Raw genomic sequence first — 16,565 nt, 5'->3', positions numbered from 1 at the left:
GAAAATAAACAATTTTAGATGTTAAAGCTTCATGAAAGTAGCTAATACATGGGCATACTATCAGATCATGCGCATACTTTTGGACTTATGGAATATAGAGATGGCAGGCATGGATTACATAATGCAGTGGTCATCTATTGCCTACCATCATTTGGCAAAATATTCTGCATCTTGCAATGCCCTTTCTCTTGCATGTTGATCTTGTGGCAGGACAAACTCTTCCTCTGGTGTTGCCGTTCGTGGAGTAGCAACAAAGAACACTGAAGAACCCACCGACGACGACGACCAAGAAGGACGAGACGTGACGCGCTTTGAGCCTGGTAAGTTCGACGAGCTTCGCGATCCAGCCAAGCCACTCCTCTCTGTTCACTCTGGTGTCGCCGTTCGTGGAGCAACAAAAGGGGAGCGTACGTGACGACGAGCTTCGCAATCCGGCCTACAAACTTCTTGCAGGAGCGCGTGACGTGCTCGGAACTAGGTAAGTTCGATGAGTTTCGCAATCTGGCTGACAAACTCTTCCTCTCTGTTCGCTCTTGATGGTAAATAGGACCCCCCTTAACTGATCTTCTTTTGGCACTCTTTAATGGAGCAGATAACTGGCTTTCTGTAGAATTGACCTCTTGCGACAGACCCGATCCTCTTTCATAATAAAAAAGATGAGTTAAACCAGAAACAATGACCATGTGAGTTGTACGCAGCAGAATGTATATAGGAAAGTTTTAGGTTTTGTAAAACAGATATGTGTCGTTACCAACTTTATTTATTTTAGTAATTAAACAGTTAATCACATGCAGATAAAATAAAGCAAAGTATAAAGTTAGAGATGATACCATGATTTTAGCAAGGAAACCCCAGTTGATAAAATATGTCAACTGTTATAGGAAAAACCTCGTGGAGTTGTGCAATCCAAAGTAAACCAATCCACTATACTTGAAACAAAGTATACCGAACTTTGACTCTGACTCACAACCTATCGTTTTACACCACACCAACCGCTGACGATCCTTTGGCTTTGCGACTCCCCGTCTAACAGCAACTTGACCTCAGGCTTACACTTGATATTTGTAGAAGAGTAGCAGATAGATCAGACATGTGATGTCCATCACTTTTTTAATTTTTTCCCGGGCATTTCTCGTTTTGGCATAAGTGATTATTTTATTACCTCAGGTTACGTGCCATGTTTAGGATTGCACGTCACGAAGGTTTTATAGTGATTTGGAGTGTTTCATGGAGTTTGGGAAGTATGGATATGCTAGTTGAACCGTTTGGACAGTTTATGAATTTTCAGGCCGAGCGACTCATGTGGGTCCTACGCCGGAATTTTTGGATTTTGAATTATTTTCTTAATTGAAAAATAATTATCTTGGATGTCATTTATTTTATTCATGAGGGTGGAATGGTCATTTGAGGTTGTAATGGCATTTTGGTGGTTAAGTGAAGAGGTGGGGGCATTTTGGTTATTTTTTTGGTCCACCTTTTGACCCTTTGTGAGTTTGACACTTAAGTATGCACTTAGCAAGTTTCTAGCCACAATTTGTATGACTCCTCGCGTAGAAGAGAGCTTCAGCTGATGGGTTCCTCATGTTAATTCCATTTTCTTCTTTCTTTAACCAAGTTCGTCCTCCATTAGAGGGGTTTTTGAAGCACCATTTAGAGAGACTTGTAGTGAGAGTTTGATGTTGAGGTGTGAATGAAAAATGACCTAGAGGGAATGAGGTTTCCATTGATATAGTATACGTGGTCATTCCTTAATCCATGGGTTTCAGAAAGTGCCTTGAAAAGAGGAAGATCTTACTTGTTCTTCAATGGAGAGTTATTCATTTTCATCATCTTGTTGGTGGGTTCGATCTATCCTTGGGATAGCTTGGAGGTGTTTGTTCCTAGGGTTTGAACTCACTTGAGGTAGGATTGTCTAACCCATAATTCCTTTGCCTTTAGTGAGTTAATCTCTTTCAATTTTGAGTTGCAAAGTGTATACAAACAAAACTGAAATTCTGTGTTGCTGAAACTGTTTGGCTGAAATTACATGCTACTGTTTTGCTCAATTTCATGTAAATTCGTAATTTATCTTTTAGAGATGATTTGATATTATGATAATATAGTTAATTATCTTTCATTGAGAATTGGTTTCATTTAAATTGGTTGAGAAATGAATTTATTACGAATTTTTGAAGTTATAGTGTTCTTGCTGGAAATTCTGGGTTGGGGCAGATTTTTTTCGAGTTTTTCTCATCAAACTTGATTTAAATGGTAAGGAATTTTGGTGAAGTAAGATTTTATCTTGAAAATATAGTCTTTAAACTTTCAATGGGCTTTAGATTCACTCAATTTGGATGATAATTGAATTTTTTTATGATTTTTCAAAGTTGGAAGCAACAGGCTGGAAATCTGTTTTCTGGGCAGCATTTATTTCGAATTTATGGGTCAAAACTGTTCCAATTGGGAAGGGGTTTTGTAAACTATATTGATACTTTCAAATTACCGTGTTTAAGCTTTCATTAGGCTTTGGAATCACTCAATTTGACATAGAATTGAAATTATTATGAATTTTCAAAAATGGAGGTAACAAGCTGCGTATGAATTGTTAACAACTAGTAGGAGTTGTTTTAACCCTCACACCCTTTATTTCCTTGTGAACTAAATCTTTTAAATTGAACCATTATATGACTTGAATTAGGCTTTCTTTATAAGCATGTTGTGTAATAAAAATCTGAAATTTTGTAGTTTAGACAGAAATGATGTGTTATGTGTTTTAGATATGGAATTTGAGCTCTTAAAATGTTGTTGGTGTTTATGTGCCTAAAACTGAAATTCTAGTAATCACAATGGTTGTATTGTTATTGTTTTACAAGTTAGAAATTATATATTTAGTTTACTTCAATTATGGGCTGTTTTGTTATAAGTTTGGTGTTGTATTAGTGTTCAAACTGAATAATATATTGTCCTTGAAACATGCTGCCATGATAAATTTGCTGCTAAAGTGTGTCCATAGAATATGATTCTGATGTGAGTAATGATATGGTATTATAATATTGTGAAGCATGTGACATTCATGTATATCATTGGGAAAGAATGGGAAAAATTGATTTGAAAGAAATGATATGGATTTTTGGGAATGAATTTTGAAAAGGATTTTATGAAAAACCCGGCCGCCTAGGAGTTGCCTAAGGATCGCTGCGTTAGTGAGGTCTAGAGGGGAGTAGGGAAATCGCCCTAATGTGGTTGTGTTACCTGGGCCCCAAATGATGCCATGGAGTTGCCATGGGTCAGGGACAGTGGTTAATCCTCCTCTCGTGCTGCCATGGAGTTGCCATGGGACGGGTTCACTAACGGTTTGGAAATGATGATGGAAATGGTTTTGGAAAAATGGGGAGCGACATCGCATGACATTACAACCATTGCATGGCATATCCATTCATGACTTGGTTTATAAATGTAATATTGTGGTTATTTTTCTCCCGGCATAGCATACTACCAGTTAAGATATTGAGTGGAAAGAATGTGGTAATTATGGAGTAATAGAGATGGATATTCTTAGTTTATGTTTATAATTAGACATGAGTGGTTATTCTTTTGTCTAGATGCAATAAATCATTAATACTAAAAGGTACCTTAGGTATTAATAAAATCCTTAGGTATTAATAAAATGATAGTCTTTTCACGGTACATGGGCATACCTTTAGACTGATGGTTGTGATAATGAGAAATGTGTGATACCCCCCGGATTTCCGAATGTGGGTTGGCCAAGCCCACGCCCGAATACCCGAGGATATCAAAACAAATTGATAATAAACGAACACAGAGTACAAAAGAATAAAGAAGAATAAATAAAATGTTGACAAGAAACTAAAACGATAATCTAATAATAAACCTCAGAATATATTTCCATTAATTAATAAACTCTTCTGATACAACTGATCCTCCAAAATACAATTCGGGAATCGATACTGTGTGGACCCCTAGAAAATCCAAACTAAACAAATGACAGTAATAACTGTCTAAATCAGGAAACTGAATCGTAAAGAAACTCCTATGTAGCATCGGAAGAATGAAGTAGACTGATCCCTGCTCAGCACGAAAAACCTCTACTTCTGACGAACACCTGAAAAATAATAGTGGGTCAGACCCACAAATAAGTTCTACTCTACTACAGTCCAAGCAGAGATCCGATACACGTATACATCCTAGTCAATCCAACAGTAACTAGTAGTCCGTATATATATATACACACACTAAAGGAACCTTACTAGACTATAGGGTTGTCTCAACCTGAATAGTAGGCAACATGCAAAACACACATATAGTGGGCATGAGTACCTAGACCTACCAGGGTACACAACTACACTATATCTAGCTACACATCCCTGGCGATATAGGCGCCCTAACCACTGATCCTGAGACTCAGCTCATATCATGGCACCATACTTATGTATATATAATCTAGTAACCATCCTATCCAGTATAAATTAATCCTCTATAAGTCATTCAACTTGTTCAGCTGACCTGACTTGAATATAAGTAGGACATAACATTTTAGTTAATCCATTCCCTTATATAATAAATTAATCCTCCATAAGTCATTCAACTTGTTCAGCTGACCTGACTTGAATATAAGTAGGACTTAACGTTTTAGTTAATCCATTCCTTTATATAAAATAGGTAGGACTTAACTGATAAGTTAATCAGTCCCTAGAATGCCACCGTCCCATACTGGTGCATTAAACCACACAATCCAACAATTGATGTAACAATTAAAGAAATACATCAAACATTCCAGAAATAACTATGATAATATGATATCAAGTTTTCACATAATATGAATGACTTATTATTTATTTAAGCTTCCTATATCATATGTCCTACACAAACTGAATCTAATACATGATGATATTTTATTATATCGTCAAATAAACATTCTCTATATCCAATTCATCCTACACATTTAATCTCAATTGCTAAACCATTTTAAAAGATTAAATCCATTCGTTTGTTTAAAAGATTCAAATAGCAAGCATTGTTATGATTGAGTGTATTTAAATTTATTTAAACCCAAACCTAGTCCCTATTTAATGTTCAGGAATCCTAGGCATGTTTATACGTTCCATCATTCCACAGATATGAAAAATACATAATTTAAACATGTAAAAATTCACACTAAAAATCAAATCAAAATCATGCATTTATCAATTCAAAACACAGGAACAGATATGAACCAATTTCATAAAAACCTATGTTTTAATCCAATTAAACATGCATAATTATTTAATTTTATGTGTTTAATAAATCTTGGAATTTCCTAGGCATGTACAGAAACACGAATCAAAGGGAAAGAGATAGAAGAAGAACTTGCCTTAAACTTTTGGATTGAAAGTTAAACTTCTTCTTCCTTAATCTTCTCTCTAAAGGGTTTTCTCATCCTTCCTTCCTCTTTCTCATTCTCTCTCTAACTCTCTCTCTCTAGAATATATTACGTGATATATTTTCACTCATTTTTCAACCTATAGTTGTGTATTTATAGGCTAAATAATAACCCTATTCCTTTTCCCAATCCAAGTCAACTTAATAAAGAAAAATAAAAATGAAAATATTAAAAAGGTAACTTAAAATATGTTACGTATATAATCTATGTATGTCCTCATTAATTAAATAAAATATATACATTAGATTATTTATTAATACTAAAGTTACTATAATATTAAAAGGTAACTTAAAACATGTTACGTATATAATCTATCTATATCCTCATTAAATAAATAAAATATATACATCAGATTATTTATTTATACTAAAGTTACCATAATATTAAAAAAGTAACTTAAAACATGTTACGTATATAATCTATCTGTATCCTCATTAATAAATAAAATATATACATCAGATTATTTATTTATACTAAAGTTACCATAATATTAAAAAGGTAACTTAAAACATGTTACGTATCCTTATTATATAAATATATAAAATATATACATCAGATTATTTATTAATATTAAAGTTACTATAATATTAATAAATTACTTTCCTTTTTATATATATGTATATATATATATATATCTATATATATACATATAGAACTATCTATGGGTAATTATCTATACCCATCTAACCTCCTATCCAAGTAATCCATAAGACCCAATTAGTTAACCCATTACCAACCATAACCATAAAATAAAATAAAATAAAATATTTAATCATTTAATTTACAATTAATTACAATTAATCAAATACATCATTTCAGCACATAATCTAATTAAACAAATAATACAAATAACACCTAGACAAAATACAAATAATACATAAATAAGTAGCCAATTAATCAAGTAACACTTAATTCAATTAAACACATAAACAGTTAGTCAAATAATCAATTAAACAATTAAAAAAAAATAATAAAAATAAATAAATAAATACCGAGACTATCCTTTTAAAATTAGGGGTATTACATTCTTCCCCCTAACAAAAGGAATTCCGTCATCGGAATTCGCCCTTACTTCCTTCCATTATTCTTCCATTATGCTTGAAAACTGTGAGCGAAAAACATCTTCCTATTCCCAAGTAGACGCAACCTCACTATAAGGGCTCCACTTAACTCCAATATACCAAGTGGTAGACAGGGTTCCTATATTTTAAGAAACACAATAATCATACGATGCGTAGGTTGTATCAAATAACAACGTAATCCTCCCATGTCGACAAGGGAATGATCTACATACCTCCAAGTGCCATAGAATATACGCACAAACTCCTATGCACCCAGCGCTAATAATTTGGTAAAGCTAATTCAGAGGCGACTGCCTCAATTGCGAAGCACAATATTCTAAAAGTCAATGTAATAAGTAAAATTTACCTTTCTCCAAAAAATCGCCTTCTTCCTACATAGAAAACAGAACGAGTAAACTACTTCCTGATAGAAAAACTCTAGTATACGAGTTCAACTATTTACAACATCCTACTGTTTCCTCCCAACCGCGCGTAGTTCAATACAAAGGGAAGTATTTCTTTCCGACATATTTTAAATGAAGTCAAGGTCTGATTGTACAACCCATACTTCCATTTCCAACCAACAAATGAGAGGTATGCATTGTGAAAGATACAAAACCTCCAAAGTTGTCACACTAACCTCCTTGTGCCAACAATATCACAGATAAAATTCCGACAAGTGAAGTAAACACTTCCAACTGTCCATGAAAATCTAGGATATACACCTCAAACATATCCTTTATGGTCTAATTTAATCTCTCGATTAATTCCTCCGTCTATAGATATGAAGTAGAGCTGCTGCTCCAAAATCTTCATAAAGCTCCTTCGAAGTAGCACTTTGCATCCACTAATATGGACATCCACATGCTATAACACCACTATCACTGAACTATAGAACTACTATGAAGTTCTAAAATAAGTATCACTCAAATTTATGTCTTCAAGCGATCTTTCTCAATCCATCACTCAGATTCCATATGGAAAATTGAAATTCCAAATCAATGTCGATCCTTCCCATCGATCGTCACTCCTATTTAATTTAACTTCCATATTTATTATAGGAAGTGGCTAAAGATTCCTACGATATCTGATGATCAACTTTCCATCATTGTAGCAGGTTTTACACTTAGGGCAATTATATATGCATCCTTATCCGTATCTGTTCACCAAAATTAACATTTGATGTCATGATGTACCTTCTAACCGTTTGATCACACCAAGAAAAATTATAAATTTTCTAGCTCAGTCGCCCGACCGTCATATCATTATTTACAGAAATTACGAAATCCTCCTTGAGTACCTTAAACTCCATCTGAGTAAGGTAACACCGTCTCCAAGGTCAGCTCCAATATTCAAAGTTGACCTTCTCAACTACCGTAGTAATAACAAGTGTTATTATTACACCTGCTATAAATGCATCTAATAACTCAACAACTAACCGAAAGATTTAAATATTCTATCATTTGTTGAGAGCATCCATTTACATCATTGCTTCCACCAGACGGAACTTGATATAAAGTGTGAATCACCACTGTAATCCATCTAAACCGTCTCGTGATCCATTCTATTCGTATGAACTAAAATCCTACCAGTTCGAAATAGACAAGAATCAAGTTGACCTAATGTATCAGTCAACCAATATCCCAACCAGAATCCTGACCCTTGTGTAAAATCAGAAATCCCGCAACTAAATCTGTAAAATGCTCTCTCATTTCCACTTTAGTATAGGAAATGGCTGCAAAGGATCTAGTGATCTTTGATGGTCCATCTCTACTATCTAATAAATATTAGAAGAACTAAAAGTTGTGAAACTCAGTCCGTGCATCCTCCATCCAATTTTTCTATAGAAAGTATCGTTAGTCCAGTACCACCAGCTTTCGTCTGTACCCAACGTTTAAATTGGAGCGTCTTCAAAAACGAATTCTGTAACTAAATCTATCCACCACTGATCCATGATAAATTTGCCGATATTGAAAATCAATCAGTAATTCCATTTATCAATAGTCAACTATGACTTTAATTCAACAAAAGTCAACAAAGTACAACCTTTCCATGCATACCATGCACCTCATCTTTATAAAGGTGTTTGGTCTCACCATCTTGTCTTTGACACACCCTACTTCTTTAAAACAAGTTAATGACAATCCGACTTCTTTGTCTAACTTCAAAAGAATATGAAATCCTTCCATCCTCTACATAAGTTATCAATTTCCTAGCAACAGCTAATTGTTGCAAATTGTGACCTAAAAAAAAAATTCTATATTATTTATGCAAGTGAATAAGACTTAGTTTCCTCCTCTATATGCAACACCGGCAACTCCTCCTAATGACACGCCCTCACGAATAAAATTCTTGATTAAGAATAGACTGATGAATATTTATTCAGTCTACTATCCTCAATCGGTGTCATTCTAATAAGTACCTAAACCCGTACTAAATCCTCCTTTCGACTTAGTAACAACTTCCGGAACTTTTCAAGAAGATGTTCAGCAAATCCGGCACCTCAGATAAATCATCGTGGCGTTACAGTGATTTTTATTTACCACCATCTCACGCATCCCAAAATATTAACAACCACCATCATCATGGCGTTGTAATATGACACAAGTCCATACATAGAGTAAAGTAAATCAAACTAATCATACTAGATTATTTGACTCACAGTGATGGTTTAACTATCCCATCCCAAACAATATACTAGAATGACGCATGTCCAGGTCTAATAGATTGGCTAGAATTATGTGTATTTACCATATCCTACGACCGCATGCTCACAAATCTAGCGTAAATAGCGCTATTACTCCATATTATTAAAAACAATAGTTAGCTGATTACATACTTGTGTCCCCAACTAAACCATATACCATTAACCGAAATAATCAACGAAAATAAAACCCGTATGATAAACACACTAGCACAAAATATACTCCTACTTAGGACATCGTTCTTTCTAGAAAAGAAAGTTTCATTTGAAATCAACACTACCAAATTGTTTCACAATTTCCTTTTATAGTTTCGTAGGTAATCATCCAACCTCGAAACAAATCTTTTAAACAGAGTATAAAAGCAACATATGTTTGCCTAAGCAAATACTAAGGGTTTAACCCTCATCCTCCCTACACGCTGAATGTAAATTATCTAACTTGGTTTTATAAAACGAATTAGAACGTCACAACATAATACCAATACCTTCCTGAATGTGATACAAAATCATACGTTTCGTTCTGATAAGAACTCCATCAAATCCCCAATCTTCTGAAGAGTACTTCTTATATATCTATTTTAGAGATGATAAGACAGTTTAATTATAGTAGATTAGTCAATACCAATTCTACAAATAACATTAGCTATATAACCAGCAAATAAGATCACCCTCGCGCGATCATCCATCGTCCAGATGTAGTACCCTCTCTCTTGGATACGCTGAAATCTCCTCCATTAGGATCCTCTTTGGACTTTTAATCCCCGCTTGTCTCCTTTTTGAGATCAACTGAAGTCGTGTCGGCCCCGATATGCGGTGACCTATCATGCACATCTAAATATTTCCTTGGCTTATACTTTAAAGTAGCTCCAAACGAACTTAAACCTTCGATCCCTAATTCTGCCTTCGGGCAATGAAATCAATAACGTATTCCTTTACTCCTTTGGATCTTTATCGCTGTCGCCTTGGACCCCATCCTTTTCCTAGTGCCAACCATTCTGTAACTACAGAATACAATTGACATCAGTTCATCCTAATGAACCGTAAATATAGTACAATGAATCCTACTATGGGTTCTAAGTTTTAAGAGACGCAACGCGGAAGTCACATAATGAAAGACACTCTTAAGGACACTTAAACCTGGAGTGCTCTGATACCAACTGTGATACCACCCGGATTTCCGAATGCGGGTTGGCCAAGCCCACGCCCGAATACCCGAGGATATCAAAACAAATTGATAATAAACGAACACAGAGTACAAAAGAATAAAGAAGAATAAATAAAATGTTGACAAGAAACTAAAACGATAATCTAATAATAAACCTCAGAATATATTTCCATTAATTAATAAACTCTTCTGATACAACTGATCCCCCAAAATACAATTCGGGAATCCATACTGTGTGGACCCCTAGAAAATCCAAACTAAACAAATGACAGCAATAACTGTCTAAATCAGGAAACTGAATCGTAAAGGAACTCCTATGTAGCATCGGAAGAATGAAGTAGACTGATCCCTGCTCAGCACGAACAACCTCTACTTCTGACGAACACCTGAAAAATAATGGTGGGTCGGGCCCACAAACAAGTTCTACTCTACTACAGTCCAAGCAGAGATCCGATACACGTATACATCCTAGTCAATCCAACAGTAACTAGTAGTCCGTATATATATATATACACACTAAAGGAACCTCACTAGACTATAGGGTTGTCTCAACCTGAATAGTAGGCAACATGCAAAATGCACATATAGTGGGCATGAGTACCTAGACCTACCAGGGTACACAACTACACTATATCTAGCTACACATCCCTGGCGATATACGCACCCTAACCACTGATCCTGAGACTCAAGCTCATATCATGGCACCATACTTATATATATATAATCTAGTAACCATCCTATCCAGTATAAATTAATTCTCCATAAGTCATTCAATTTGTTCAGCTGACCTGACTTGAATATAAGTAGGACTTAACATTTTAGTTAATCCATTCCCTTATATAATAAATTAATTCTCCATAAGTCATTCAACTTGTTCAGCTGACCTGACTTGAATATAAGTAGGACATAACGTTTTAGTTAATCCATTCCCTTATATAAAATAGGTAGGACTTAACTGATAAGTTAATCCGTCCCTAAAGAAATACATCAAACATTCCAGAAATAACTATGATAATATGATATCAAGTTTTCACATAATATGAATGACTTATTATTTATTTAAGCTTCCTATATCATATGTCCTACACAAACTGAATCTTATACATGATGATATTTTATTATATCGTCAAATAAACATTCTGTATATCCAATTCATCCTACACATTTAATCTCAATTGCTAAAGCATTTTAAAAGATTAAATCCATTCGTTTGTTTAAAAGATTCAAATAACAAACATCGTTATGATTGGGTGTATTTAAATTTATTTAAACCCAAACCTAGTCCCTATTTAATGTTCAGGAATCCTAGGCATGTTTCTACATTCCATCATTCCACAGATATGAAAAATACATAATTCAAACATGTAAAAATTCACACTAAAAATCAAATCAAAATCATGCATTTATCAATTCATAACACAGGAACAGATATGAACCAATTTCATAAAAATCTATATTTTAATCCAATTAAACATACATAATTATTTAATTTTATGTGTTTAATAAATCCTGGAATTTTCTAGGCATGTACAGAAACACAAATCAAAGGGAAAGAGATAGAAGAAGAACTTGCCTTAAACTTTCGGATTGAAAGTTAAACTTCTTCTTCCTTGATCTTCTCTCTAAAGGGTTTTCTCCTCTTTCCTTCCTCTTTCTCCTTCTCTCTCTAACTCTCTCTCTCTAGAATATATTACGTGATATATTTTCAATCATTTTTCAACCTATAGTTGTGTATTTATAGGCTAAATAATAACCCTATTCCTTTTCCCAATCCAAGTCAACTTAATAAAGAAAAATAAAAATGAAAATATTAAAAAGGTAACTTAAAATATGTTACGTATATAATCTATGTATATCCTTATTAATTAAATAAAATATATACATTAGATTATTTATTAATACTAAAGTTACTATAATATTAAAAGGTAACTTAAAACATGTTACGTATATAATCTATCTATATCCTCATTAAATAAATAAAATATATACATCAGATTATTTATTTATACTAAAGTCACCATAATATTAAAAAAGTAACTTAAAACATGTTACGTATATAATCTATCTGTATCCTCATTAAATAAATAAAATATATACATCAGATTATTTATTTATACTAAAGTTACCATAATATTAAAAAGGTAACTTAAAACATGTTACGTATCCTTATTATATAAATATATAAAATATATACATCAGATTATTTATTAATACTAAAGTCACTATAATATTAATAAATTACTTTCCTTTTTATATATATGTATATATATATATATATATATATATATATATATATATACACATATAGAACTATCTATGGGTAATTATCCATATCCATCTAACCTCCTATCCAAGTAGTCCATGAGACCCAATTAGTTAGCCCATTACCACTAACCATAACCATAAAATAAAATAAAATAAAACATTTAATCATTTAATTTACAATTAATTACAATTAATCAAATACATCATTTCAGCACACAATCTAATTAAACAAATAATAAAAATAACACATAGACAAAATACAAATAATACATAAATAAGTAGCCAATTAATCAAGTAACACTTAATTCAATTAAACACATAAACAGTTAGTCAAATAATCAATTAAACAATTAAAAAAAAAAACAATAAAAATAAATAAATAAATACCGAGACTATCTTTTTAAAATTAGGGGTATTACAAAATGTGATTCTTTGTATAGAAAGTTGTAATAAGGGAAATGGTTTCGACTCTGTGTATATGGTACTTCATATTCTTCTGTGTTGACTGTTTGGTGAGACAACATGATGATGTGATGATTATTTTTCCTCGGATTTGCATGACTCCTTTTCTGATTCTTATTCTTTGTTTGGATTCATGGGGGTATTAAGGAATGGTGGTTAGGCATTTCCTGCTGAACTGTGGTTACTCATTCCTATTATATATTCATTTTTTCAGCTTATGGACAAGAGGTCGTAGAGGGCATTCCACCACAGCCATGGATAGATGTTGGGTTCTATTTGGGTATATATCTTTGTATAAATGAGAAATGTATTTTGAGACCAACATGTATATTTATAAATATTCTTCCAAACAGATTTTGTTTAATTATTATAATTAAAGGATTATGGGGTTTTACGTATGAAACCTACTTTTATATTTTCAGATAATGTGTGGACAAGGAAATGGATTTTGTGTGTGTGTGTTGGGACATGGTACTTTATTTAACATGACTTTTGAAACCAGGGGATTTTTTTTTACTATCAGCCTTGAGTATTAAAGTTTTATCTAAAATTTTTGGACAGTGTTCCAGGGCTCGGTCAGACGTTTCTGAATATGAGTATTTTTTTGCTCTATTTTATGTTCACAACCTGGATTATGGTCTAGGGTCGTGACAAGACAGCACTCCATGAATACTCCAACCCTTCTAAAGTGTAACTGCGTTTTCTTCTGTTCTTCAATCATCTGAATGATGTAGAAGAAGATCTGCTTTGTCTGATCGATATTAATACAACTGTATGATCACGATTAGAATTCGAACTCCATAACTCTAACTTAATTAGGTGAATATGTGTATGTTCTAGGAAGACAATAGAAAAATCAACTTTGGTTTTCTGAGAGAAATAAACTTCCTAAGGCTTTGAATAATATCTGAATTATAATGTAAAAGCCGTGAGTATAGAATGACCTAATCACTCTGAAAATAAGGTAAATTTCTTGAATAAAATTTGGTACAATTCTAGACCAACTGGGAAACAATTCAGAATAAGAAAACTGAAGTTGTATTACAAATAGGACATCTTGAACCGGTTCAAGGAAGCTGAACCGGTTCAAGTTTGGCAGTGACTCAAACTTGAGCATCTTGAACCGGTTCAAGGAAGCTGAATCGGTTCAAGGTTGGCAGACCTGAATTTTCTGAATACTTTCAGCCTTGTTTCATTCTACGGGAATTTTAGATCAACATGGTAATTGTAGAATGTCCAACCTTGTTCATAATCCTTCTTAAAGTGGTGTTCTTACCCTTTTCTTTATAAACTCTTCAAGTATGGTAAGTTTGAACTCCTTCCCAGTTCTGTACTATCTGTTGAAGTTGATGACTTGTAGAACAAGTAATTACAACTCAACTTGAACTTTTTATGTCAACAATAATTGCCAAAAATAATTAATATCTCACAGACCATTCATTTCTCATTTTGTTCTTCTTGATTTCTAAGCCTCTTAGTGTCTTTAATAATCTCGTTTATTCTCAGTATTGTAATGGTATAATGCGAAAAGTTTCTCGAAAAATGGTTGTCAATACAGTTTATTTCGGCATAAATTGTAATAATTTTAGTATCATTTGGATTGATCATCATAAAAAATTCTGGGTTTGGCAGAATTTGGTGCTCACCAAATTTAAAGGAGGAATGAACAAATGACCCAACTTGGAATGTTGAGGGGTAATTTGGTTCGAAAAATTATTTTAAAAAATCATTAAACTGATGTCCATTAGAATACCCACAAGATAGTTGAGGGATTTTTTGCCAAAAAAATTCTTAAGGAAGGTTATTTGTAACTGACTTATAGTCAAGGTTTTTTTTTTTTGCAATTTGCCCATTAATTTATACGGTTTACAAAATCTGGAAAGTAGTAAATAAGAAAATCAGTGAAGGCGATTGAATTTATTCCAAAAAAAAATATTGTCATTATTTATCATTTTCCAAATTTTGTATTTATACATTTGTGATTGGACCTACTAATATGCAAATTTTGTTCATAAAAAAATATTAAAACTCATCTTCTCAAAAAATTAAATTCCTAATATTTAATTTAGGACAGAGTAAGTGTATATATATAATAAGCATGAAGTGTGCATATGGGGCAGTCATTTTCCTTTTCCTTGTCTTATACCATAATAAGCATATTGAATTATTCATTTGGTGATGCTTCGCTCGAATAAGGGTTGCATTCTCAGGTGACTTGCACGATTTTTAGTTTTCCTCATTGGTGGCATTGTACAACATACATAAAGTTGATTGATTTTGTCCAGCAATGCTCAATAATACAATACGTAATAAAGTAAACAAAAGTAAAATAAAATAAATTTTTACTGAAAATATATAACAATCATTAACTAACTAATCACAAAGTAATGTTACGTAGACGGGATTATACAACTTCTTCTTCAAAAGAGAAGTTGAGTGTTTTAAGCCTCTGAAAGAAGAAAAAAAAAAAAAGAGTGTACAAAACAATGTAAGAACAATTTCACTATGCATGTGAACATTGCCTAAATTGTTAGATATTGTATTTTTAAACTACTTAGATTGATGATGATGGTTGATTAACAGGGAGGAAATAATACATTGAGCAGTACAACACTATAATTACACATTTGTTTACTTGATAACTACACTTTCGAATAGGACATAATATGAATCTTTTTTACCATGTGTGTCTGTCAATAGCAATCATATATGTATTAAAATTAGCGGTATATATTAACGCTAAAATAATATATAGATTACTATGTATTAAATCTGGCTCGCTTATCTAGTATTGCAGCTTCTCATAAAAGGGAGAAGTTCTATTTTTTAACGAGTGATCAGGGCGCTTGGAGATCGCTATGTCTGGCATTCACGGCTTCTTTATTTGGTGGCTTTATTGCTTTTGTTTTGTAATAGTTCCAATTAAACAAGTTGTTTGGAAGAAATAAACATACAAGAGAATAGAAAATAATGGTACTGGAAATTAAAACAGTTGTTTGCTTCATTGTGTGTGTCTGTTTGTGTGAGTGTACGCCTTATTGTGTGTGCATGTGTATCTATAATTCTAGTTACTCACGGTTTTTTTTCTTTTCTTTTCTTTTTTTCTGTTTTAACTGCAAGTACTTCTGAGTTTAATTATTTGCCGAGGAAAAAAAAAAAGGTCACCTTCAGGAACAATTATTTGGATGCATGCAAGCTGTGTAATGAATGGAGTGAATGAGACATAAAATTTAGTTCCCCTACAAATGCCTCCTGTTTGTAGGTGGCTGTTCCATAAATGCATGGTCGGCCTTGCACGGTTATGGAGGTAAACCTTTGAAAGCATAGCCAACTCTGACATTATATAGCATACCATATAGATTAGAAATTTACTGCAATGTTAGAATTAAACAGATCGATGGTGAATAAAATCGACTTGTGTGAAAAACCACGTACTGCACAACAAGCTTTGAAACGTTCCATGGTTAGGAAGCTAGCAGCTCGGCCATG

Source organism: Cornus florida, unplaced genomic scaffold, assembly GCF_030987335.1.
Source record: "Cornus florida cultivar Cherokee Brave unplaced genomic scaffold, ASM3098733v1 CherokeeBrave_3.0.0_Hap2_Chr01, whole genome shotgun sequence".
Classification (NCBI taxonomy): domain Eukaryota; kingdom Viridiplantae; phylum Streptophyta; class Magnoliopsida; order Cornales; family Cornaceae; genus Cornus; species Cornus florida.
Note: the sequence above shows the minus strand (reverse complement) of the source record.